The sequence below is a fragment of the Lissotriton vulgaris genome, chromosome 8 (assembly GCF_964263255.1).
Source record: "Lissotriton vulgaris chromosome 8, aLisVul1.2, whole genome shotgun sequence".
Taxonomy (NCBI): Eukaryota; Metazoa; Chordata; class Amphibia; order Caudata; family Salamandridae; genus Lissotriton; species Lissotriton vulgaris.
Genome location: NC_141696.1, coordinates 1373546833 through 1373571530, shown reverse-complemented (window position 1 = coordinate 1373571530; position 24698 = coordinate 1373546833). Strand labels below are relative to the sequence as shown.

The window sequence follows — 24698 nt, the reverse complement described above, 5'->3', positions numbered from 1 at the left end:
GTAGAGATTGCTCTTGTGGAGTGCGCTTTCACTGTCTTTGATAAGGGCTTGCCTGCCTTATCGTGGCAAAACTGAATTGTGGTTGGTATCGATCTTGCGATGGTGGCTTTAGAAACCGTAGTGCCCGGACAAACTTGTTCATAGGCTACACACAAATGATCTGTTTTACAGATAGATTTAGTCTTTTGCAGGTAGAATTTAAGACACCTCTTGATGTCTAGAGTGTGTAGTATTTGTTCCGCCGGTGTAGAAGGATCAGGGAAAAAAGTCCAGAGAATGACAGATTCATTTAATTGGAATTGCGACGGAACCTTAGGGATAACCATTTCATCTATAAAACGAAGTCAGGGATGTTTTATGGTGAAAGCTTGTATTTCGCTAACCCTTCTAGTAGATGTTAGGGCGAGCAAGAGAGCTACTTTCCATGTCAGTTATTTGATGTCCGCAATTGCGATAGAACATCATTTAAATGCCACTCAGGGGGTGGGGCTTGAACAAGTGGATAAGTTTGAAACAGGCCTTTCATGATTTTCTGTACAATTCTAGTAGAGCAGAGAGATGGACGCTTTGGGGAGTGTCTATATCGAGAGATAGCCGCGAGATAAATCTTAATTGAAGAGTATACATGCCCATATTTTTTCCAGAGACAGTAAATACGGTAGGATTTGCTTTGGAAAAGAGAGACTTAGATGTGCTTTGTTTTGAAGGCACCAAAGGCAGAACCACTTTCATTTCAGTCTGTACCTTTTGTTGGAGCTGTCCGCGCGAGATTTGGCGATAATATCTTTACACTCTTGTTCAAAAGTCAAATCCTTACCAATTCAAAGAATTCAGGAGCCATGCATGTAATCGACGAGATGCTGGTTCCGGATGACACATCTAACCTTGGTTCCTGGTCAACAGAGTTAGTGTCGACATCAGATGTATGGGCTGGGTTTCTGAGAGGAGGAGAAGTTCCAAGAAGCAGTGCTGCCTGGGCCATCTGGGGACTTTAAAAGAAGGCGGCAGTGTTCCACGTTCATTTTCAGAAGGTCCTTCGGTATCAGTGGAGTGGGTGGAAAGGCATAAGCCTATATTCCGGACCAACGCATTGAAAAAGCATTCCCCTGAGAGTTTGAGAGAGGGAATCTGCTTACGAAGAACCGGCATTTGGAATTCGTGTCGGTCGCAAACAGGTCCAGCGCTGGTTCCACCAAAGAGAAAAAATCCTGTCCAGTTGGTCTTGTTCGAGCTCCTACTCATGACAGTTGTCTTTGGTCCTGCCAGAGTATTCTGAAGCCCTGGAACATTTTCCACTTTTAGGGATATGCATTGAAATGTGAGCCAGCTCCAAAGTGGCTGGGGGGGGAGGGGCAGGGGGGAGGAGAAGAGAAGAGAAGAGAAGAGAAGAGAAGAGAAGAGAAGAGAAGAGAAGAGAAGAGAAGAGAAGAGAAGAGAAGAGAAGAGAAGAGAAGAGAAGAGAAGAGAAGAGAAGAGAAGAGAAGAGAAGAGAAGAGAAGAGAAGAGAAGAGAAGAGAAGAGAAGAGAAGAGAAGAGAAGAGATCGGGATCGAGAGAGATTTGGGTCCTCCTTGTTTGTTGACATAAAACATGGTTGTGGTGTTGTCCGTACGGACCAACACAGATTAACCTTTTATCCGAGGGAGGAAATCCTGCAGGCAGAGAAAGATGGCCTTCAACTCTAGCCTGTTGATATGGATCTGACGCTGAGACAAAGAGCATTTTCCCTGAATCTGAGGGTCTTAAATATGCTCTCTCCACCCCTCCAGGAAGCATTGGTAGTGACTATGAATTTCAGGATCAGAGGTAGAAACGAGAGGCTCTGAGAGGGGTGTGTCTTCAAAGTCCAACATTCGAATGCCTCCCTCATGTGTGGAGTGATAGTTATGACATCAAAGGATCCCATAGTTTGAATCCATTGGCACTGGAGGTAGCCTTGCAACGTTTTCATGTGAAGACAAGCTAGTGGCACTAGGTCGATTGCTGAGGAGAGCATGCCCAGTAGAGATTTGTATGACCTCACTGAAGTAGACTTTCTTTTTGATAGACTGAGAGCCAAGTTTTGCAAACGTTTCTGCCTTACCTGTGAGAGGAAAGCTTTTTTCTGAATAGTGTCCAGGTTGGCCCCCAGGAACGTCATTGTCTGAATTGGAAAAAACAATAATTTCCGTTGGTTTATATTAACGCCAAATTTGCAGAATAGATCTATGTAATCTCTTGTAGCTGCAGCAGCTAGACGAGCCAATGGAGCTTTCAAGCCCTAATCATCCAAATATGTAAGTACTTGGTGACCCTGGTTCCGCAAGGCGGCCGCCACTGAGGCCAGAAACTTGGTGAAAATCCACGGAGCACATTTGAGGCCAAAAGGTAGGACTCTGAATTGATAATGGGTACCAGCCACTGTAAATCGGAGGAACTTTGTGTTTGGAGGTGTATAGAAACATGGAAATAAGCATCCTCTGAATCCAGAGATGACATGTAGTCTATGCCTGTGAGGCGCTGAAGGATGTCTGAGAGAGTAACCATTCTGAAGGTCTGATTATTGAGGAATTGGTTTAGTCATCTGAGGTCCAAAACAGGTCTCCAGTCTCCCGATTTCTTGCATACCAGGAAGAAACAGGAGGAAAAAATTTCTTCTTTGTGCTGCTGGAACTCTCTATTGCCCCTTTTAGTAGCATATTCTTCCCTTCGTATTTGAGTAAGTGAAGACGAGAAAGTTGCGATCCCCAGTGTGGAGTGTTTGGTGGGTGCAGAGTAAATTCTATGGAGTGTGGCCATAAGATATCAAGTCAAGGACCCAACTGTCCATTGTATTATTGCACTATTTATGGATACGACTGGAAATGTTCGCACCGGTTGGGGGGAGAAAAGTAGTAGCTGGCACCTTGATATGGTCACTGCTTGCGACCTGAGTCGCGTGCTTGCAATGTTTGTTTCCTGAGTGAGCCTTGCCTGGAGAAACCAGCTGCTGTTGGTGGTCGATAAGTTTGCTGCTGGTAATCCTGACAATATTGCGGCTGAAAGGACTGATAGTTTTGGGTGCGCTGGAAAGTGCCTCTATCGGCTGAAAATACAGGTCCTCGTACTGCCGAAAGGGCACCTTACGATACTGAAGGGTAACCAATGCTTTGGCTGTGTCTGCATCAGTTTTGATGCCTAGAAGAGCTGTGTCTATATATATTTCAAATAAACTATCGCCATGGTACACCATGTCCAGTATCTTTGATTGCACGGAAAGACATTGCGCTAAGCCATCCCTGGCGTCTTAAAACAGCTGCACCAGCTAGTTGTCAAAAACCTTTAGTGGCTATGTCCACTGGCGTAACGAAAATTGAGGGGGCCCCCCTGCACGGTACCAAGAGGGGCCCCCTCCAGACTCAATCAGTAGCTCTCTGTCCAGAGTGCAGTGCAGAGGGGGCCCCCTGGAGCTTGCCCCCCCCCCCCGGACTGTAGGGGCTGCAGGGGCCTGTGTTACGCCCCTGGCTATGTCCATGGTATAGCCTATAATTTCGGCCGTTGTGCGCTCTCCCTCCGCCAGGACTTTACAAAATTCCTGTTTATTCTCCTCAGGTATAAACTCAAGCATGGCCCAGATATCGGACCACTTTTGCAGATCATAGCGGCCCAGAATGGCTAGTGTATTAGTAGCCGTGACAGATTACATACATGGATGATAATCTCTAACCCAATTGAATCCAAATTGCGCCCTTCCTTGTCCAGTGGAGATGTGATGGGAGTGGAAGGATTTTTTGATATCCTCTGAGCCGCTTGGGAAATCCCCGAGTCTGGTTTTGTATGACATGTAAGGCATGCAGGGGGATCCTCAGAACCCTTGTATTTTTTTGTCTAATTTTGGCAGTACCGGCACTACAGTGGCTGGCGATTTCATTACTTTTAGGCCTTCCTGCCAGATATGGTCTATAATGGGTATAGATCTTACAGCCTTTCTTGACTGCTCTTTAAAGTAATAAAGGAAACAATCTGATTGCTTGACTATTGTGGATAGATGAAATCTGGACGTAACCCCGTCCCTTAGATTATGAAAAGCCCCAATGTACTCTGGAGGTGAGTCAGCGGTACGACAAGGAGGAGGGGATGGTGTGGGTATGAGATTGTTATCCCATTCATCAGTGGGTGAAGGAGGATTGTGAATTTCTCCCTCTTCAGCCTCTTCTTCAGAAGAGGATGGATCTTCCCTAGGAAAAACAGGGATGATAGGTTGTGCGTCATCCTAGGAATAGAAGGGGGAAGCAGTTGGTGTTAGCAGTGACACAGGTGGTGCTGGTGGAGGCGGCAGCGCAGTAATGTGTTCCTCTTGGGGCGGTAACCTTTTTCTGTAGTCCGTGAGCATGGCCTATAAATCTTGTATTAAAGAGGAAGGTAATTGAGCTGGTTCCTGCCTTGGCGGATCAACATAATAACGGAAATGCGGATATTGTTTCGAAGGAGCTGGATAGTAGTGGTGATAGAACTGCTCGTCATAATGACATCCTCCTCCTGACAGTGGATATTGAGTTCAGAAGGACTATGAGCAGCCCCTAAGGGACCATCATCATCCGTTTCCTCTGTATCGAGAAGGTGGCTCAGGAGTAAAGGCGTAATTCTGCCTGGAGAATGGAAATCAGGCCTCATAGATGTTTTGGACAATATGGATGGTGTGGACTGTATTCGCAGTGACTTCGTTGACAAGAGCGGCGTCGATGGATCCGTCAACGATGGTATCATCGGTGACCCTGATTTTCTCAATGGCAAAATCATCATCAATCCAGTCGACTGTGTGCTCATCAACAGTGGAGCCTTTGTCGATGGTGGAACCTTCGTCGACGATGATGGTATCGTCATCAACAGTGGCGACCTCGTCACTGAACTCTTCGTAGACTGTAAAGAGAGCGTTGATGGTACTGGGGCTTTGAAAGCCGCTGTCTATGTCGGAGGTGCCATCGACTGTGTCAACGACGAGAGAGTAGTCATCGAAGAAGCAGGCGTTGTCAGTGAACCTGACGCTGAGAGGGATCTGTGGCTGGATTTTTGTCTGGAAGAACCTGAAGAGGCAGCAGACTCCAATATAGCTTTAGAAGTCCCAGAACTATGTGGCAAGACTAGCTCTGATAAGACTTTAGGTTTTTTCTCCTTTTTTGAGCTTCTTTGGGATGATGAAAGGTTTTAAGGTGTTTTTTGACCTCCTCTGACTGGCCATCAGGTGACCTGGGACTCTTATGGGATTTAGAGGAAGTGTCACTCTCCTCGTCAGAAGACATTTCCTGTGTCTTCTTCGACCACAACAAAAGTCTGCGCTCTCTATCTCGAAGAGTCCTACATGAAAAAGTGCTGCTGGTTACCGATTGGTTGTATTTAAGTTTGGTCCTTTTTTTTAGAAAAGGAGGTAAATAGGCTATTAAATACATGGCTGCCTCCATGATTGATTGGAAGTTTTTAAATTACTGCTTTATTTATATTACCGTGGTACTCCCACTTCGATGATGGGGAATGATGTAAGCATGTGAATCGATGAAAGATACCCCAATACTGGATAAATGAACAAGTTACATTTTTTTTAACACCTTAGCAGCTATGGAACGTCCAGCTCCAGTGCTGAACGTTCCATTGCGCAGGTGCAGGTGAAACGTCCAACGGCCGACAGCAGCACTCCCGAGGTAGTGGTGCCGTCGGCCGTTGGAATAGGCGCAGCACTTAAGGTGTTACATTCTTTTTATTTAATGTTTTCAAACAACATACAACCACCTTCCATAGTCATTTCACAATACAATATCTTAGTGGTCCAAGTGCCCAATACAATGTTTCACAATGCAATAAGAACACAATACATGTGCAGGTCATCAACAATAACATATCAGTGTGATAGCAGCATAGGAGTTTCACTCTCCTGCGTCCATTTCACATTGTCCGATCTCCATAGATCTTCTGGCATGTGAATGATTGGGGTCCGCCCAAGAGTTTATACATGCACGTGCAAAAACTACCAAAATCAAACAACAAAAACATGGCTGTGGCATTGTTACATTATGCTTTGAATTCTGTAGATCTAGAGCTCCACCCCGTGCCCTCCTTCCTCATCCAATGTTATACTCTCATGTCCCCACATCTGCTGCGACCGATTCTTCGTTACCTAGGGCAGCTGTCGCATTAGCAAGTAAATAGCGCGTGAGGGGGGCCCAGATATAATTCGGCCTAGAAGCTACCGGTAGTAATTCCGCATATGTGGTAAGCTATTCTTGACAAGTAATTAAAGCATCCATCCGCATCTTAAATTTAGGCGCACACCCCCTCCCCCATCTACAAGCCATCCTTTGTTTGGCCATGAGTAGCGCCATAGCAACAAACCTTCTGTGTTCCGCCTTTACCTAAGTAACAAAACCCAACAATGCCAATAAGGGGTCCGGTTCCAGTGTCGCGTCTATCATGTGCTGCAGTGCCTCGAAAACCCTATTCCAATAGTCCCTAACGCTTGGACAGTCCCATGCCAAATGCAAAAAATACGCACCAGTGGCACGACATCTGTCACACCTGTCTTCCTCCCTCAATTTAAATCTGTGCATCTTAGCAGGTGTCTAATATAATCTATGGAGGAACTTGTAGTGCATAATGCGGAGTCTGCTGCTCGCTGAAACCCTCTCAGCATGCAGGCAGCAGGTCTCCCATTGTGAATCTGTCAGAGGACGCCCTAATTCTACCTCCCATTTCACCCGCGCCTGCGACGTAGGTCTCTCTCTTTGAGCATGCACTGTGTTATAAATCAGTGATACTAGTCGTATGGGTTTGGTCCTGTCCAGCATAAATGCAACAGAGTCAACATTACCGGTTCATCTGGAAACGTCAGGGTGATTGCCTTTACACTTTGCCTTAGTCGAATATAAAGAAACACATCTAACGGCGTCTGCAGTCCCTCCGGACACATATGTGCAAGGGCACGGAACTTACTCTCATGGTACATATCTCCCCAAGTAGCCATGCAATATTTTCCCCTGAATCTCTTAAATACTTCCTCTTGAAGCAGTGGAATGTCCGGGTATCAGCGGTGTATATGCCAATGGCACGCCCAACATCCCCGTAATCTTGTGCCACGCTATGATCGAACTGTACAGTGCGTTCGGTTGCCGTTCTCCATTCCCTATCTCGCTATATGTTGCCCCTTCTAGTGGGACAGGGTGAGCCAGCCAATGTTCCGCCGCCACTTGTGGCATATAGCAAGGTTGTTTAATCCAATACCACACAAAGTGGGCCTGCGCCGCTATAAAATATAGCTCAAAATCAGGAATCCCGAATCCCCCTTGGGAGTAAGGTCTAGTCAACACTTCCCATTTTAGCCGAGGTTGTTTTCCTCCCCATACCAGTCGTATTAACTCCGATTTCAGGGCTTTAAAGAAATAGATCCCGGATAGTACGGTATATACAAAAATAAATATAACACCTGTGCGAGTATCACCATTTTAATAAAGGAAGCCCGCCCCGCCATGGACAGGGGAAGTGCCAACCATCTCGTCACGCAGTCACCCAGCCTGGACATGATAGTACCATAGTTTGCCCTCATCAGCTCTTCTCTATTCCTTGTAACTTTAACTCCCAAGTATTTGAGCTCATCTGTGCACCATTCTAAGGGGTAATCCATCTCAAATCGTTCCACCGCCGCCGTGAGTGGGAAAAAGCTAGATTTGGCCCAGTTGATTTGTACACCGGACGGTCTCCCAAATACAATGAATTCCCGCAATACCGGGTTCAGATTCTGTTGTGGATTACGGATATATAAGTTAATGTCGTCCGCGTAGAGCGAGATAAGTATCTGGCGCTGAAAGCACCGTAATGCCTTATCATTGTGACTTTGCTGCAGTTTTGCCGCAAGCTGCTCCACTGCCAGCGCGAACAGCAGCGGCAACAGAGGACACCCTTGTCTGGTTCCCCTCGTTATCTCAAACGTCTGTGAGGTGTGGCCATTGATCAGGACCTTGGCCACTGGTTTGGCATAGAGCAATTCAATGCAAGCCAAGAACAAGGGTGGAAAGCCCATCTGTTTCATCACCCCGAAAAGATACCCCCATTCCAGCGAATCGAACGTCTTAGTAGCATCCAAAAAAATAGCAGCCATGGGGAGTTCTGGGGTGGTGGTGTGCAAGATCGCAAACAGCGTCCGCAAGATATGAGAGGTCGCTCTACCAGGCACAAACCCTGATTGGTCTGGCAATATCAGATGTTCCATTAACAGACGCAACTTCGTTGCTATAAGCTTAGCTAGTATTTTTGCGTCACAGTTAAGCATCGATAGTGGCCTATAGGAGTCGCAGAGGTCAGGGGGCTTACCAGGCTTTGGTAATGACAGTATCAGCGCCTCCCTTATCGACGGGGGCAAGTACCCCCCTTCCAAAGCGTCTTCATAAACTTCCCTGAGTACCGGAGCCATGATCTCTATATAGGTTTTATAAAATTCCACTGGGATACCATCGGTTCCCGTGGCCTTGCCCGATTGCATTATCATAATGGCATCCAGCACCTCATCTAGCTCAAATTGCGCACATAAAAAGGTCCTCTGCACATCGCTAAGCCACCCCAGTGCCACATCCCTTAGGAAGTCATCCAGCCGCGCATCCACGTTGCCTGTTGTGGTGTATGAGCTATAGTGTTCTAGGAACGTGCTGAGTATATTGTGTGTGACCCGGTGAATTATGCCTCCTGAGTCCCTTATTTCCGTAATATAATTGGCACACGCGGTCTTTTCACCTTTTGCGCAAGCATTCGTCCTGGCCTGTCTCCCTCTCCGTAACTTCTGGCGACCCAATACTTGCTTTTAAATTTCGCTCCCCTCTGTGCTTCTTCCATGTAAAGTGACAATTTTTCCCGAAAGTCTATTTGTGCTTACCCACTAGCCTCCAATCGTTTAAGGTCCCTATCAAGAGCCCTGATCGCAGCTTGAATATCTTTAAGCACCCCCGCTCCTTTGCCTATTCAATATCCCTGTATTGTCACTTTAAAAGCCTCCCAAATCAACTCCACACTCGTCACTGAGTTTTTGTTTCGTTAAAAAAAGTCAAGTATCTCCTCTCTTTTTTCTTCTTGAAAGACCGTGTCTAGCAGAATTGAGGGGTATAGCCTTCAAGGGCTACGCGGCACAAAAAAATCCGTGGATGAGAGCGCTAGCAACACTGGAGCAAGTTCAGAATATGTTCTAGCAAGATGCCTCGTGTTAGTTATTGCGGGTGGGAGTCCTCTAGACACTAAGAAATAATCCAGCCTGGCCCATGAGTTGGCCTGTGCTGTAAAGTGCGTTCCCTCTCTTTTCTGTGGGTGCCTATGCCTCCAAGCATCTGTCAAATTATAATTCACCTTGATGTCCTTAACCACTGCCTGTGCTTTAGTGTAGTGTTGCGGTGCAGAGTGTGATCTGTCTGCTCTGGGATTGTACGTGCCATTGAAATCACCTCCCGAGATTATGTGTGTGGCCTTTATTTCACAAATCTTGGCCTATAGAACTTCAAAAAACCTGGGATCATCCACATTTGGTCCATAACCTTCCCCATGTCATACAATACCTCCCATCAACATCGCATAAAGTACCTGCCATTTGGAAAGGCAGGTGTTTCTTGACCAGTATTGCAGTCCCACGGGCATAACTCTAGAAATCCACAGAAGGAAATCTTTCGGGTCCTGGCGGAGCTCAGGATAAACAAAGAGCAAAGCACTGAGTTCACCCAGGAGGATTGCCAGAGGTTCCAGGACTTCTTTGTGAATAAGATCTCCGATATTCTGGAAGAAATTGCTGCAACTACACCCCTCGAATGTCCTTGCCCACCTGACCTCACTGCCCCGCCGGATATTATACCGTTAGTTGAGTTCTCCTCACTTTCAAAACAGGAACTATTTAAGATCACGGACCGAGTCAAATCGGGTTCCCTGGTGGATCCATGCCCTCCTGATGTGTTCAAGTTGGCATTGCCAGGCCTTGAGGAAGAAGTTTTGCATCTGCTGAACACTTCCCTTCACACAGGACAGGTCCCTCTAGCTTTTAAAGAGGCTCGCCTGATTCCTCTACTAAAAAAACCCGGATCGGACACGAAGTGTTTGAAGAACTTCCGACCCATCTCCCAGTTGCCTTTCCTGGCTAAAGTGATTGAGCAGCATGTGTTGGCATTGCTCTCAGGACATCTAGAGAGCAACAACCTGCTGGAGTCCAATCAGGCAGGGTTCCGCGCTAACCATAGCACGGAATTAGTCATGCTATCAATCCTGGATAAATTGAGAAGTCGGGCGGATATAAAAACACCGAGCGCCCTGGTACTACTGGATCTCTCCGCGGCCTTTGATACCGTGTGTCATGAACATCTTTTGTCGCGGTTGAGATCTTTTGGTATCAGGGGTACAGCACATGCATGGCTTACATCATTCCTGCAGGGCAGGACACAAAGAGTACAGTTGGGGGACTTACTTTCCACCCCTGCTCCCATCACTTGCGGGGTTCCACAGGGATCTGCCCTGTCACCCCTACTCTTTAATATTTACTTGCAGCCATTAATTGCACTCCTGAATAGGATGGACTGCCTAGTATACAACTACGCCGATGACACCCAGATAATCATCCGGCTGGATGATGGCCCGGGAGCGTCCACCAGGTTGCATGACATACTCAAAGCCACGGTTAATTGGATGTCCGAGAACTCCTTAAAAATCAACCCGGACAAGACGGAAGTGTTCCCATTTCCATCTCGGGCAACCCCTGGAGCGAGAAATTCTGGCCTGTGGAGCTGGGTGTGCCACAGAAACCGGCGACCGCAGTTAAAAGTCTGGGCCTGTACGTGGATGATAAGCTATCCATGAAAAAACAAGTCACTACGGTAGTGGTTACCTGTATAGGCCTGATGCGACAACTGAGGAAGATCTCTGCATTACTCTCATTTTCCACCTTGAGACACGTGGTCTCAGCCACAATCCTGGCTAGGCTGGACTACGGAAACTCCCTGTATATAGGTCTACCCCAGCGGTTGCTGGATAAGCTACAGGGGGTTATGAATGATGCAGCCAGGCTGATCTATAAGAAACCCAGGACTGCCCACTCTTCCCTCTGATGCAGGAGCTACATTGGCTCCCGATTCGGCAGAGGGTTGTATTTAAAGGATTGTGTATCGTACATAAGGCGCTGTATGGTAAAGCACCAAGATATTTGAAATCCCGCCTATTCCCATATATACCGGGCAGGACTTTGCGCTCGTCGGACGCTACCCTCTTGTCCCAATCCCGTTTCAAACTGGCAACGGTGGGGGGACGTGCTTTTTCCAACACACTCCCAGCTTTGTGGAACAAACTGGCCCCAGAACTTAGGAAGGAATGCAATCTGTTATCCTTTAGAAAGAAGTTAAAAACTGTATTGTTCAAGCAAGCATGGAGCAGCCTCTAGGCGCACTGCTAAGATCAAGTAAATGCCAAACCCCACCACGTAATCTGGACAAACAGCGCTTAGAGACCCCGGTGGTTATAACGCGCTATACAAGTTAAATAAATAAATAAATAAATAAACTCGAATAGGAAGAAAAAAGTCTTGTCTCCGCCTATTTGCTTCCAAAGGTGATCGGCCTATTACGTTGGCAATGAGTTTCCTGTAGCATAGCAATGTGCACATTGTGTCTATCCAAATAAGATCATACCTGTCTCTTCTTACGGGGATCCCCCAATCCTCTGACATTCCAAGTAAGTAAATTAAGGTCAGACCTAGGTGTCCCAGCCATCATCTCTAAACATCAATATCGTAGTCAATGGAAGATAGGATTGACTCCTCCACTCAGCTACTGGATTCAAGATAGCCTGGCTGATGAGGATTATGAATCCGAAACCGGTCCCAGGATGCTTGTTTCCGGTCCAGGGAAGACATGGCTTGGCAGTTCGGGCTGGACAATTCCCATGAGGCACAGGGTCAGACTGATTTGCATATGGCCATGTCTGAACTGGGGTGGCTGAGTGAGCTAAAGAATGGTGATGGATTAAACCCAGATCAGTTGACTGGGGGTGAGTGTTTGATTTGCACAAACGCTCCGTCCATCATCCCCTTCTGTATCGCTTTCCTCCACTCAGCCAGCATCCCACTGAACAAACCCACAGTACCCTGGATCTCTTGAACCCGTTCGCACCATTGGACCTGCATGTATTTGATCTCACAACTCAAACGTTAAACTCTCAAACAACACCACCGTACCCCCCCCTCTTGCCTCCCTCCTCCCACTGAAGCAACCCAACTTTGCCAGTACCCTTCATCCCCCCCCCCCCCCCCCCCCTCCTCCCCAACCAACAAGCCTGTGCAGATTCTAGTTCCACGTCAGCTTGGCAGCCGCCAAACATTAGTGGGGTATACCCTCCGTGGGCTGACTCTAGAGGGCTACACAGTCTCTCCTCTCCCATTGAGGACCTCCTCAATGGGAGAGGTGGTCCGGAGTTCAATACTATCCAACAACTGGTGCGTATCTGAACTTACTTCACAATATCCATGTACTTCGTCTACTGTATACTTGTCACCTGCGTGTCTTCAATTGTGTTGCGTCCTCCCTATACTCCGTGTGGGTGACCATCCTCTCTGGCTGGAGAGGATCTCTGAGAACCATTGCGACTCTCTTGATCTCGGTTTGGTCTTTTCACCGACCTTAAGTAGTCTTCCACTTGCCCAGGGTTAGTAAAGAATTTCTGTTTGCCCTGATGCGTCACCCGCAGACGCGCTGGATAGAGCAGTGCATAGTCGATCTATGCTTCTCGTAGCTTTTTCTTGACATCAATGAACTTTCTGCGTTCTTCATGCACCATAGGCGTGAAATCAGGATAGATGGAAAAGTTATTACCTTTGTAAGACAAAGTTTTCTTATTTCTGGCCACTTGTAGAGCCACATCCCTATCACGATAGTTCAGTAGTCGTGCAATGATGGGTCTGGGTGTCGCCCCAGGTACAGGCAGCGGTCCTATGTGCCTGCTCAACAATGATTTGCGGGGTGAAGGCCTCCTCCCCCACGGCTGAAAGCAACATCTTCTCCACATATTCTTCCATTTTGCCGGTGTTTGTAGATTCCGTAATCCCCACCACGCGTATAATATTGCGCCGACAGCGCGCTTACAAGTCCTCATTCTTGGCCGCTATAGTCCTCAGGATGTTATCCATTCGTGCAAGTTGAGTCGAATGTCCTGCTGTGACGTCGTCATTGTCAGAAATGCGCCTTTCTACGTCAACGATACGTTCTTCATGCACATCCAGCTTGTGTGCAATTGAATCTATTCTTGACGACATGCGATCCACCTTTTCAACTACAGTCGCAAAGCCCTGTCTCATTTCTTGCAATATGTGTCCCATATCCGCTCCTTGCGATTCAGTGGGCTGCTCTTCCTCCAGAGCTCCCGTCTCGTGCTGCTTACTTTTAGACCCCGATTTCGCGTTCTCAAAGGTGAGTTTCGGCTGTCTGGTGTCTGGCTTTCCCATCGTTTCTTCGCTCGTCTCACTTGGCGTGGAGTGGGATCATTGCGCACCTCTATCACCCCTTACCAGTTACGCCACAGAACTCTGCGCAGGGCCGTCGGTGGGTCCTTTCAAGTAGCATGATCTCCTCCGGGCTGGCCTCCTCTGCCAGCTGGTTCTGGGGTCCAGTTACAGTCACCAGAACACTCTCCCAGATCTAACCAGTGCCTGTTCTGTAGGGATACTCTCCCGGCGTCGCTCCCGGTCCGCTACTCAAGAGTTCGAGGGGTCTGTTCCCTGCGGGTGCTCTCACAGTCCATACCGTGGGTACAGCCTCGCCTCTGCAGTGCCCCCAGCTGTGTTCCACCGTAGCCGCCAGCACCCTGCCCACTGTTTACTTGGGACTCGCCTCTTTATCCCAAGCAGTAGCCAGGGAGGGAGGGGGGCCTCTAAACAATGGCCCAGTTCGTGGCAGTCTCCCTCAGGCACTAACAATCTCCTTCGCCTGTCGGGGCGCAGCGGTGGCCCGGGTTTTTGCGCTAAGTGTATTTTGAGGGGTTCCCGGGTCACAGCACGGGGTATCGGGCCATCGTTTCCAGGGCAATCTATGCACAATCGTGGCCCGTTTCTCCCTGCGTCTTACCCCACAACCGACCAGGCCTCCGAGGTTAGTCCTGTTAGTGGTTAGGCCTGCGCATACAATCCCAAGCGCTATGGCGGCAGTCTTGTTAACGATGCACCGGATCCATTCAGGCAAACTCAAAGCGGTGCCTTGTCAGCCCAGTGTGGCTCCGCAGGTGTCTCCCCCCCCGGCCGCAGGCAGCACAGTGAGCCCAAATGCCCCTCGGCGCACCAGGAGATTTACCCCCTCCACCATACACCTCATTCTCACCGGCTCGTGTTCAGCCGCACCGCAGTATCCGCGTTGCCTTCTGCATATGGCCTCAGCATTGCCCCCTCCATCTGGGTCGCCGTTCCGCTGGTAGCCGGCAAAGCTTGTCGTTCTTCCCCAGGTAGTTGCCCCCTGCGACGCGTTGCAATGCATCCGCCGCAATATTCAGCAACGGACCAGGCAGGCTGCAGCAACTTAAATGTTCCCCTCCGTCAACGCGCTCTCCTTGCTGCCTCGGGCCTGACTTCCGCCTTCCAGGCCACAGACTTTCGCAGCGTTTCCTTCCGCCGAGCACTTCCGTCAGCTCCCTCTGCTGCGCTCGGCCAAAGTTCAGTCGGTTCCAGTTCTCGTTTCTCGCCCGTTCCGCACCAAACTTACATCAGGTGTTCTCCAGGCAGCAAGGTACGGCTCGCTTGTATTTTGGATGTCCGCACCAAGCAGTTAGCAGGATAAATACAGGATAATTACTCCGGCCATCAGGAGCCTCACGTTAGTGCGGCCATTCTGTTGTGCGCCCTCTAGCGCCCTATGAACAAGTTACTTTCCTTCGGTAACAAAATATCTGTAAGAGACATACATTAGTTATAGATTCCTTACTTTAGAATTACCCCCAGACGTCAGACTAGATCCGGAGAATTTTTCTGTAGCAGTACCCCTGTGCGTCAGTATGTGACATTGGTCAACTCCGCGCCCATCTTTGGCATCGTGATCACTGGAATGACGCTGCAATGTCTACTTAGACGTCAGTTCTGACACGACTTTCCACACCAGATGCACAGAGCCATGCAAGACACTGACCACTGGTGCACAAAACTAGGGAGTCCCTATCCCTAGAAGTCAGTTCGCAGAACGGGGAGGATGGGTAGAGCGGTAAGGAATTTATAACTAATATAGGTCTCTTACAAATACATCGTTACTGAAGGTAAGTAACTTGTTCATCTGAAAGAGACCATTAGTTATAGATTCCTTACCTCAGAATACATTCCCCAGCAATGCCAACACCGGAGGTGGATCTGCGAACTAAGTTCACACCAGAAAGTCCTAGAGAACAGAACGGCTAAAAAAGCAGTCTTGCCGTACTTTGCTATCCAGGCAGTAATGTTTTGTGAATGTGTGCAGGAATGCCCATGTGGCTGCCAGGCAGATGTCAATCAGCGGAAATCCACAGCCCAAAGCAGTACCGGAGGTTCCTTTTTTGACAAAGAAAATCTAATTTTAATGGATAGGACAACCCATCGAGAGATGGTATGTTTTTACACTGCCTGATCTTTCTTGGCGCCCACATAACCCACGAAGAAGTGATCATCCACCCGGAAATCTTTAGTGAGGACAAGGTAAAAGGACAGTGCACATTTTGGGTCCAGGCGGTGGAGTCTCTCTTCATCTCTGGAAGGGTGCGGAGGCGGGAAGAAGGTGGGCAATGTGATGGTCTGACTTATGTGGAAAGAGGCAACCACTTTGGGCAGAAAAGAGGTCAGTGCGAAGGACCACTTTGTCCGGTTGAACTTGAACTCCAAGAAAAGGAGGCTTGGAGGAAAGAGCTTGAAGCTCACTCATCCTGCGAGCCGAGGTGATGGCAAGCAGGAAAGCGGTCTACAATGTAAGAAGATGAAGAGGACAATTATGTAGTGGCTCGAAGGGAGCTCACATAAGGTAAGTAAGAACAAGGTTCAGGTCCCACTGGGACATTACGAAAGGAGGAGGAAAGAGATGAATAATGCCATTTAGAAATCTATTTACAGTTGGAGACTTGAACAGAGAAGGATGATCAGGAAGGCGCAGAGATGGCATTAAGGTAGCCTTTAAGAGTGCCCAGAGCATAGCCCTGCTGGGCCAAAGATAGAATGAAGAGGAGACAGACAGGGGATCCACTGCCTTTGCTGTGCACTATGCCACAAATTTGTTTCATCTACAGGCGTATACCATTTTAGTGGAGGGACGCCCGGTTGCCAAGATGATGTTACAGCCTTCAGGAGGAAGGTAGGAAGGTAGAAAGCTGTCAACTGACGCCGCTCAATCTCCACGCAAGGAGGTGGAGGCTGGCAGGTTCTGGTGGAGGATTGTTCCCTGCTGCTGCAACAGAAGATCCTCCCGAAGAGGCTGTCCTGCTCGAGAACTCCGAGTACCAGACTCTACGTGCCCAGTCCGGAGCCACAAGAATGACTTGGGCCCGGTCGTGCTTGATCTTCTTCAGCACTCTGGGTAGAAGTGGTACAGGCGGAAAGGCATACACTTGTGACGAAAAGCGCCACAGAGTGAGTGCAGCCTTGGGAACTCCAATACGCAGAACTGCTGACATTGCGTGTTCTCTTAAGTGGCGAACAGATCTAACCAAGGCTCTCCCACTGCCGAAAAAGACCTGGCACCACCTCCGAGCGAAGACGCTATTCATGATCCATCGTGCACCGGCGGCTGCGTTAGTCTGCCCTGGCATTCAGGGACCCTGGCAGGTGTTGAACCACCAGGGATATGCCCGGATGTTCCAGCCATGTCCAAAGGCGAAGAGCCACTTGACATAGGGTCCACGACCTCACCCCGCCCTGTTTGTTGCAGTACCACATGGTGGTAGTGTTGTTTACGAACACCTGCACTACTCTTCCTTTGACATAAGGAACAAATAACTTCAGTGCAAGATAGATCACCTGAAGCGCCAAAAGGTTGAGGTGGAGACCAGACTCTGCCGGAGACCAGACTCTGCCGGAGACCAGAAACACCTGATCTTGTCCTTTCCCAGGTAGCGGCCCATCCCAGAAGTGACGCAAACATCACCACTGTGAATTCTGGTTGGGGAGGGGAGAGGGATCTGCCACTGACCCAATTGTTAGTGAGCCACAACTGTAATTGACGAGCAGTCCCCTCCGAGATCTGGACGACATCAGAAAGTTTCCCCCGATGTTGCGCACACTGGAACTTCAGGTCCCACTGCAGAGCCTGCATATGCCACCAGGCATGATTCACCAGCAAGGGGTCATAAGGCCCATCAGCCTCAGGGTCATTCTCACCGAAATCTGGGCTAGAGGCTGAAACATCTGTATCATAACACGAATATCCCGGACTCGCTGCTCGGGAGGATAAGCCCAAAACTGCACTGTATCCAGAACTGCTCCGAAGAAAAGGAGCTTCTGTGAGGGAATCAGGTGTGGCACTTTGATAGTGAACCCTATCAAGTGCAGGAGGTCGGCCGTAGTCTGGCGGTGGGTGACGACAGCCTGGGGCGAGCCCACCTTCAACAGCCAGTTGTCGAGATAGGGGAAGACTGGAAACCCTGATCTGCACAGATGAGCTGCGACCATCATCATCCCTTTCGTGAAGAACCGAAAGGCGCTGGTAAGGTCCAAGGGGAGCACAGTAAACTGAAAATGCTTGTGGCCTACCGTGAACTGCAGGTAATGCCTGTAGGCTGGCAGGACGGGGATGTGGAAATAGGCGTCCTGCAAGTCCAACGCTACCATCCAGTCTTCAGGATAGAGGGCAGATAAGGCCTGAGCCAAAGTGAGCATTTTGAACTTCTCCTTTTTAAAACATTTTTTTTTATTTATTTGCAGAGTTTTACATAGCGCTTGCTAGACCCGGAGGTATCAGAGCGCTTTACATGAGTGTCAGTTACAGGTTACAAAAATTACATCAGTTACAGGAGCCAAGAATAAACTTAGGAGAGAAACAATGTTAGCACAATAACAAGAGAGATTATTGCATAAGCTGGAAAGGGGAGGTAGCCACAGGGGCACGGAGGAAGGAGGCAGGGAGGGAAGTAAACACAATGGGGAAAACGAGGAAAAACTATGTCCAATATCCGGCTGGGTAGGTGTCGGCCGATGTGGTGACCAGAGCCAGACTCCTCTATAGCTGCCTAAACAGCTCCACTGGGCATCGGCAATGTTGCTCGGTCTCAGAACGCTTCATATGAGAACACAGTAGTAAAGAGTTACATCAGATTACCAGAGTATAAATAATACAAGTCCAAATGGGGCATAGAGGGAAACTAGGGGGAGGGCAAAATGAGTCCAGCAGCTGGAAAACGGACAGAGGTCAAGCAAACAGGCAATGGGAGATAGTACATTGGGGTACCCTCACAATGCACAAGCCGACAGACCAGTTAGGGTCACAGAAACACATCATCTGGGGCAAGACCCGCTCTTTGTGTTAGAGCACCAAAGGTCGAGAACGGTGTCTCATAGTGGCTATCCTTATCAGAAGGTAGTGTACGTGTCCCGAAAAGAAGGGGGGGGGGGGGGTGTTGATTTGAAGCACTAGATCAGATTGGCAACACCAAGACGTACACCGGCTGCCCATAGCAATCGTAGAAACCGGTTGTTACTGACAAGATGGTGGACCCAGGTCTACGACTCTCCTGCACAAAATGGAGGGACAGCAGATCAATAAAAAACCCAAACCAAAATCCATGATGAAACCCACCTAAGAGAGCAGACCTGGATGTAGGAGGCAGCCACAGGATCAGTGGGACAGAGGGCCAGAACATCGCCGATCTCACTCAAGTCATTGCGACAAAAACACTCGGGAACACAAAAAGGCAGCAGCATCTCAGTTGTAACTTGCTGTTTTGTCAGGGACGTCAACTCAGGTGCCCAGGAGGCAGTTCCGGATGGGGGAGGCAGGCACAGGGATGGGAGGGCGAAAGACAGAGAAAACGCAACACTCACCCGGAGCTAATGAGGGACACAAGCCCAAGGACACAAGACGGTAATTATTAAGCTAAGGGAGATCCTCGCACCAGACTCATTTGAGTCTCCTAGGTCGTGTGCGCACGAGGGCCAAGCTCACCTCTTTTGCGTATGCAGTGCAGCAAAGTCATCAGGAGCAAAGCGAAGCTTCATTGAGAACCCATTGGTCCTCAGGGCTCAGCTGGGTGACTCGCCGCACCAGACTGCTCCCCCTATGCAGGATACCACGAACGGGGCTCTCCCCGCCACCACTCCAGCCGCTGCGAGTCCAAATCGAGGGAGACCTCTGCACAAGGGATTCAGTCGGGCCTTACTGCTGCTCGCCACCAGTCTGCGGGGGGGAGTGCACTTGCCTAACTAGACCGCAACCTCCGCTGTCCCCTCCTCTCGCTCCAGAGCACCGCCAAGCTCTCCCGGCCACATCAGGCCGTCAACCCACGGGTGACGCCGAAAGGTGCCATTTTCCACTTCAGTCGCAGAAGCCTTCCGGAGGAAGCGGTTGATGGCCCTGAGGTCTAAAATAGGACACAGGCCTTTGTCCTTCTTGGGTACCAGAAAGTAGTGAGAGTAACAACCACAACCTACTTCTGGCACAGGGACCCTTTTGATAGCGCCCTTGGCCAAGAGAGCTGCAACTTCCTGGAGGAGAAGGGTCAACTGATCCTCTGGCAAGTGATGGAGTGCTGGTGGCATGGAGAAAGTGGTAGTCTTGAAGGGGAGGGTGTAGCCCCTTCGGACTAACTGCAAAACTCACCTGTCTGATGTGATGTTTTGTCAGTGGGGGAGGTAATGGGGAATCCTGCTTCCCACTAGCTTCTGGTGGCCCTGAAAGGTCAGACTAGGAGGGTTTTGAGGCTACTGCTGGGGGGGGGGCATGGGTGGAGTGGCTCACCTGCTGGCCCCCAGACCCAAGTCGCAGGGTCCCACGTCCGCGGCCATGCAGAGGCTGGGCAGCTTGCGCAGCCGTGTGGCCAGATTGGGAGGAATGTGGTGGGGCACCCCTTCCGCAGCTTCGAAAGGGGCAAAAGGCAGACTGCGTGCGGTGAGAGGTTGCAGCGAGGCCAGAGGATCTAGCCATAGCCCTAGAATCCTTGAAGAGCTCGAGCGCTGAGTCCGCCTTCTCACCAACATGCGACAGCAATCAAAGGGCATGTCCAAAAGGGTGGATTGGACATCCTCAGAGAAACCAGACTTCCTCAACCAGGCGTAGCGCCTCAAGGCTACTGATGAGGAAACCGTTCTGCCAAGAGAGTCGGCGGTATCCAGTCCACATATAATGGTGAACTTAGCTGCGTCTCGACCCTCTGCCACTGCGTGGGTCGAGAACAGGCTGGGCCTCCTCCGGGCACTGTGGAAGCACTTGTGCAACCTTATGTTATGTTATGTTATGTTAATATTATTTTTATAGCGCACAGCTGCCCCAGCCAAGGGGCGTCCTGGCCCTTAGACAGGTACTATAACATAACACACAAAAGGAAAAAGAAAAAAGGGGGGGGCGGCTACTCAGAAGCGGGGAACAGGAAAGTTTTAATAGCGCGCCTGAAGGTGGACAGATCATTCAGAGCTCGGATGTGCACCGGGAGCGAGTTCCACAGCCCCGCTGCAAGTACCCGGTAGGAGCGACCACCCATTCTGCTAAGTTTAAAACGGGGGCAGACTGCCAGATGAAGAGCCTCTGATCTTAATGATCTCGGAGGGATGTAGGGAATGAGCAGGTTGGCAAGTGCCGGCGGCGAAGAGAGTTTCATGATTTTAAAGGCCAGACAGAGCGCCTTAAACTTGATCCGCTGTCTGATCGGGAGCCAATGTAGGGCCGAGATGGTACCCGAAGCAGAACAATGTCTGGGAAGTCCCACAAAGGCCCGCGCCGCGGCATTTTGAACCCTTTGGAGCCTGGATGCTTCAGCCTGGTTTATCCCTAACAGCAGTGAACTTCCGTAGTCCAGCCGGGATAGAATCGATGCCTGGACCACGAGCTGCCGGGTGGGGGGGGTCAAAATATTTCAAAACCGGCCTTGTGCCACGCAAGATACCGTAACAAGTGGCAGCAACCCTCTTCGTGTGGCCTGTGAAGGTGAGCGCGGGATCCAGCCAAATTCCTAGGTTTTTCACACCGGATGCTGGGATAGGAATAATGCCCAGCTCTGGAGGCCACCACTGGTTTCCCCATAGCTCAGCATGTTTCCCCAAGACCAACACCTCAGTTTTGGTGGCATTCAACTGTAGGCAATTGGTACGAAGCCAGCTCGCGACTGCCACAAGTCCAGCTCGGAATCTGGGGGCCTCCACTTCAGGGTCTCCACTAAGTGTCACCGCCAGCTGCGTATCGTCAGCATATGAGGTCATCGTCAGACCCCACTGCTTGACGACTGCAGCTAGCGGTTTCACATAGAGGTTGAACAAGGTGGGGCTCAACGAGGAGCCCTGTGGGACCCCCAGGTCCAAGGGATGAATAGTGGATTGGCAGGGTGGTATTGCCACTTTAAAGGTTCGATCTGAGAGAAAGGATCGAAACCACTGGAGAGCGGTGCCTGCTACTCCAGCTTCCTCTAAGCGTTGGATCAGTATATGGTGGGACACAGTATCGAAAGCAGCGCTCAGATCTAATAGCAGGAGCGCTGCCGTACGTCCGGAGTCAAGCACCAGGCGTAGATGCTCGATAATATAGAGCAAAGCGGTCTCGGTACTGTGTCTTGGCCGGAAGCCATTCTGGCTGGAGTCCAATATCTGATTACAAGCCAGGTGCTCAGACAGGATCGAGTTAACATGGGCTTCGGTAACTTTAGCCATCCAAGGCAATAGAGATATGGGGCGGTAGTTCTCTGGCAAAAGGGGGTCGGAATTTGCCTTTTTTAAGATTGGGGTAACTACCGCCTGCTTCCATGAAGAAGGAACCGTTCCAGTTGACAGCGACATTAGATTTAGTATAGGAGCTCGGCACAGCGGGGAAAGTGTACTAATAAGAGCTGGCTTCAGCGGGTCCAGAGGAGAGCCTGATTTAACACTGAGGCTAAGTTTGTCAAAAGCCTCAGTGGACAGAACAGGTAAGATATTCAAAGTCTCATACCCCAAGAGATTAGGGTCAACTAACTGTGGATCCGGCCGACACAGGTCAAAAGGGTGGATCCCACACTGTTTGGGTATAACAGCCCAAGAGGCATGCAGTGTTCACCGACCACAGCACTAAGCTGGCAGAAGAAAACATTTTTTTCCCCCAAGGTGGTCCAGCTTCTTGGATTACCTATCTGGGGGAGAAGTAGGGAATGCACGCTTAGGATACCCAGGCTTGGACCACCAAGCTCTTTGGGGTAGGGTGTTGAGAGAGAAAAAGTGGGTTGCCCAGGGCAGACGGTGGCGTCTGGCAATCATCCTGTCCACAGGAGACCCAATATTTTGCTTGGACCAAGTGCGCTGAAGGACGTTGGTGAGGGCTTCATTAAAAGGCAACAGGGGCTCTTGATCCGTCACCATGATCCGTCACCATGTCAAAGTCGGGGGTGAGGCTGGAGTCGACGCCGGTTGAGGGCACAACTGACGTCGGGGGCATCATCACTTGAATCAGCGCCGGGGAAGGTCCTGCAAGGTCCACCGGTGTCGATCCGGATCCAGGCCTAGATCCCTGGGGGCCTCTGGCATCGAAAACCCAAGGCCCCCAGCAGAGTCCCCGGGGACAAAGGCGCGCGGACAAGAGTCTGGCTGCTCAAAGATGCTAGGACTAGAAAAAATGGTTAGGGGTTTTGCCCACCTCACCCTCCCGTACCTGAGCAGGAACATCCACGGATGAATAAAGTAGAGAAGAATGGTACTGAAGGGATCAATCCACTTTTATTTCTCAACCAAGAAACAATTGATTTTCTTGTGATTAGCAAATTAAATCAAGGAAGCATATCTATAAGTTCATATATACATATTTGGGCGGACAGCCAGAGAGGCACAACAAAAAACAATTTATATACAGCACATCACATGTACATTCTATACAAATATTCAACATATATGATATCAAAAACACTTCTATGTACCCTAAAGACAAAAACTATGTACAAATATATATATATATACACACCAATTTACATATGTATCTCCTCTTAAGGTATAGTGGAGTATACAATAAAAAAGGTAGTCCCAACAGACAAGCACCAGGGGGTCAACACACATACCCAACCTATATTTGTGTAGGTGCATCAATGAACAAATCAAATCTTTCTTGCATTAAACTAAGGGACTCCATTCAAAGCCAAAGGTGCCGACGCAGTCGCGGTCGAGTTTCAGCCAGATGATATAGGCTTCATCAGGACATGGGTACTCTAGTTCGCACGGCCCTGGCCAAATCTAGGGCAAATTTAATCGGTCAACCCACATACCCACCCAAGAGGGTGAGGTTGGTGCCACCGTCTCGGCTCAAGTCTCGAGAAATCTTAATATCTTCACTGTGTCCGCCCAACAAAATATATACAATGAAAATAGTATGGTTCTCAGGGGTGGCTCAAGTCACACGATCTTCCTTCAATCTCCAACTACTTCAAAGGCGCGAGGCACCGGTGTTTGCTTGCGACGTCTTCCTCGGGGAAGCTCAAAGATGCTATGCAGCGCTTTGTCACAAGCTCAAAGCTGGGCTGGGAACGCTCCAGCTCAAGGAAGCAGGCTCCAAAGACGGAGCTGGAGAGCGACAATGCTACGGGACCCGCGTCGTGTCGGCCGGCGGACGGGGAGAAGGCGAAGAGTGACGATGCTACTTCGCCTTTTTCTTGTGCTTCGACTTACCCGAGGAGTGCGAAGATTTAAATGACAAGTGGTGGTGGCTCTGAAACCAGTCCCAAAACCTTCCTCGTGACCGGGACCTCAAACGACATGGAGCAGACTGCCGGGCCTCCAAGAACTTTCGGGACTGCTCCCGCAAAGACTTTGGATTCATGGCCAGGTAGTCGGAGTACAACTTTGGGTCATGGTCGCACTCCAGGCACTAGAGGCACACGAGGTGTGGATCAGTGACGGACATCAATTTGTGACAGGACTCACAAGGCTTGAAGCCGGTCCGATAATGGACGTCCCTCTTGCCACCAGTAGGCGAAGACTCAAAAAAAGACTAAAAAAGTTGAAAAAGGTTTAGTAAAAAACATGACTACGGGGCAAGCTCCCTACGGATCTGTGCTGGCCTGCGGGAAAAATAAAGAACTGACGTCAGCGACCGACGCCACCAAACAACTTGCCTGGGGGTAATTCTAATGTAAGGAATCTATAACTAATGGTCTCTTTCAGAAGTGAGTTACAAACCACGCCAATGATAAGCAATCAGCCTAATGTATTCCCAGGGAAGTTTTCAGAATGTCCCCAAGATGTCTTTGCAAACTAGACCACTGCGCTGCTTGGTTGGCTTTGACCAAACAAATCATGCCATGGGGACAGGCTGATGGGAGTTGAAAGGGTGGGGATGTCCAGAATTCTCTTTAAATATAACAGCTGGCTCGCACCATTGACTGGTTCCTACAGCCCCCATGCCATCCTTCTAAGGAACAAGTGCGGACCTTGTAGAAGTTATCAGCTGCTCTTCAAAAGGGTCAGACCAGGCATCCGATTTCCCCCGGGAGTGTAGGGGTTCGGGCTATTGGTGGCAGGATTTTGAAGGCCCATGGCCTCTGTTACTCTCCAGCTCCCAAAATTAATGGCAGCAGGGAAAACAGAGGCATAAGCAGAGA

General features: G+C 49.5%; 1 protein-coding gene across 6 annotated transcripts in view; it reads right to left on the bottom strand.

Annotated features, from left to right (window-relative positions):
* Positions 1 to 24698, bottom strand: part of ITSN1 (intersectin 1) — a 1645471-nt gene that overhangs the window by 272861 nt on the left and 1347912 nt on the right. The gene's annotated exons all lie outside the window — the stretch shown is intronic.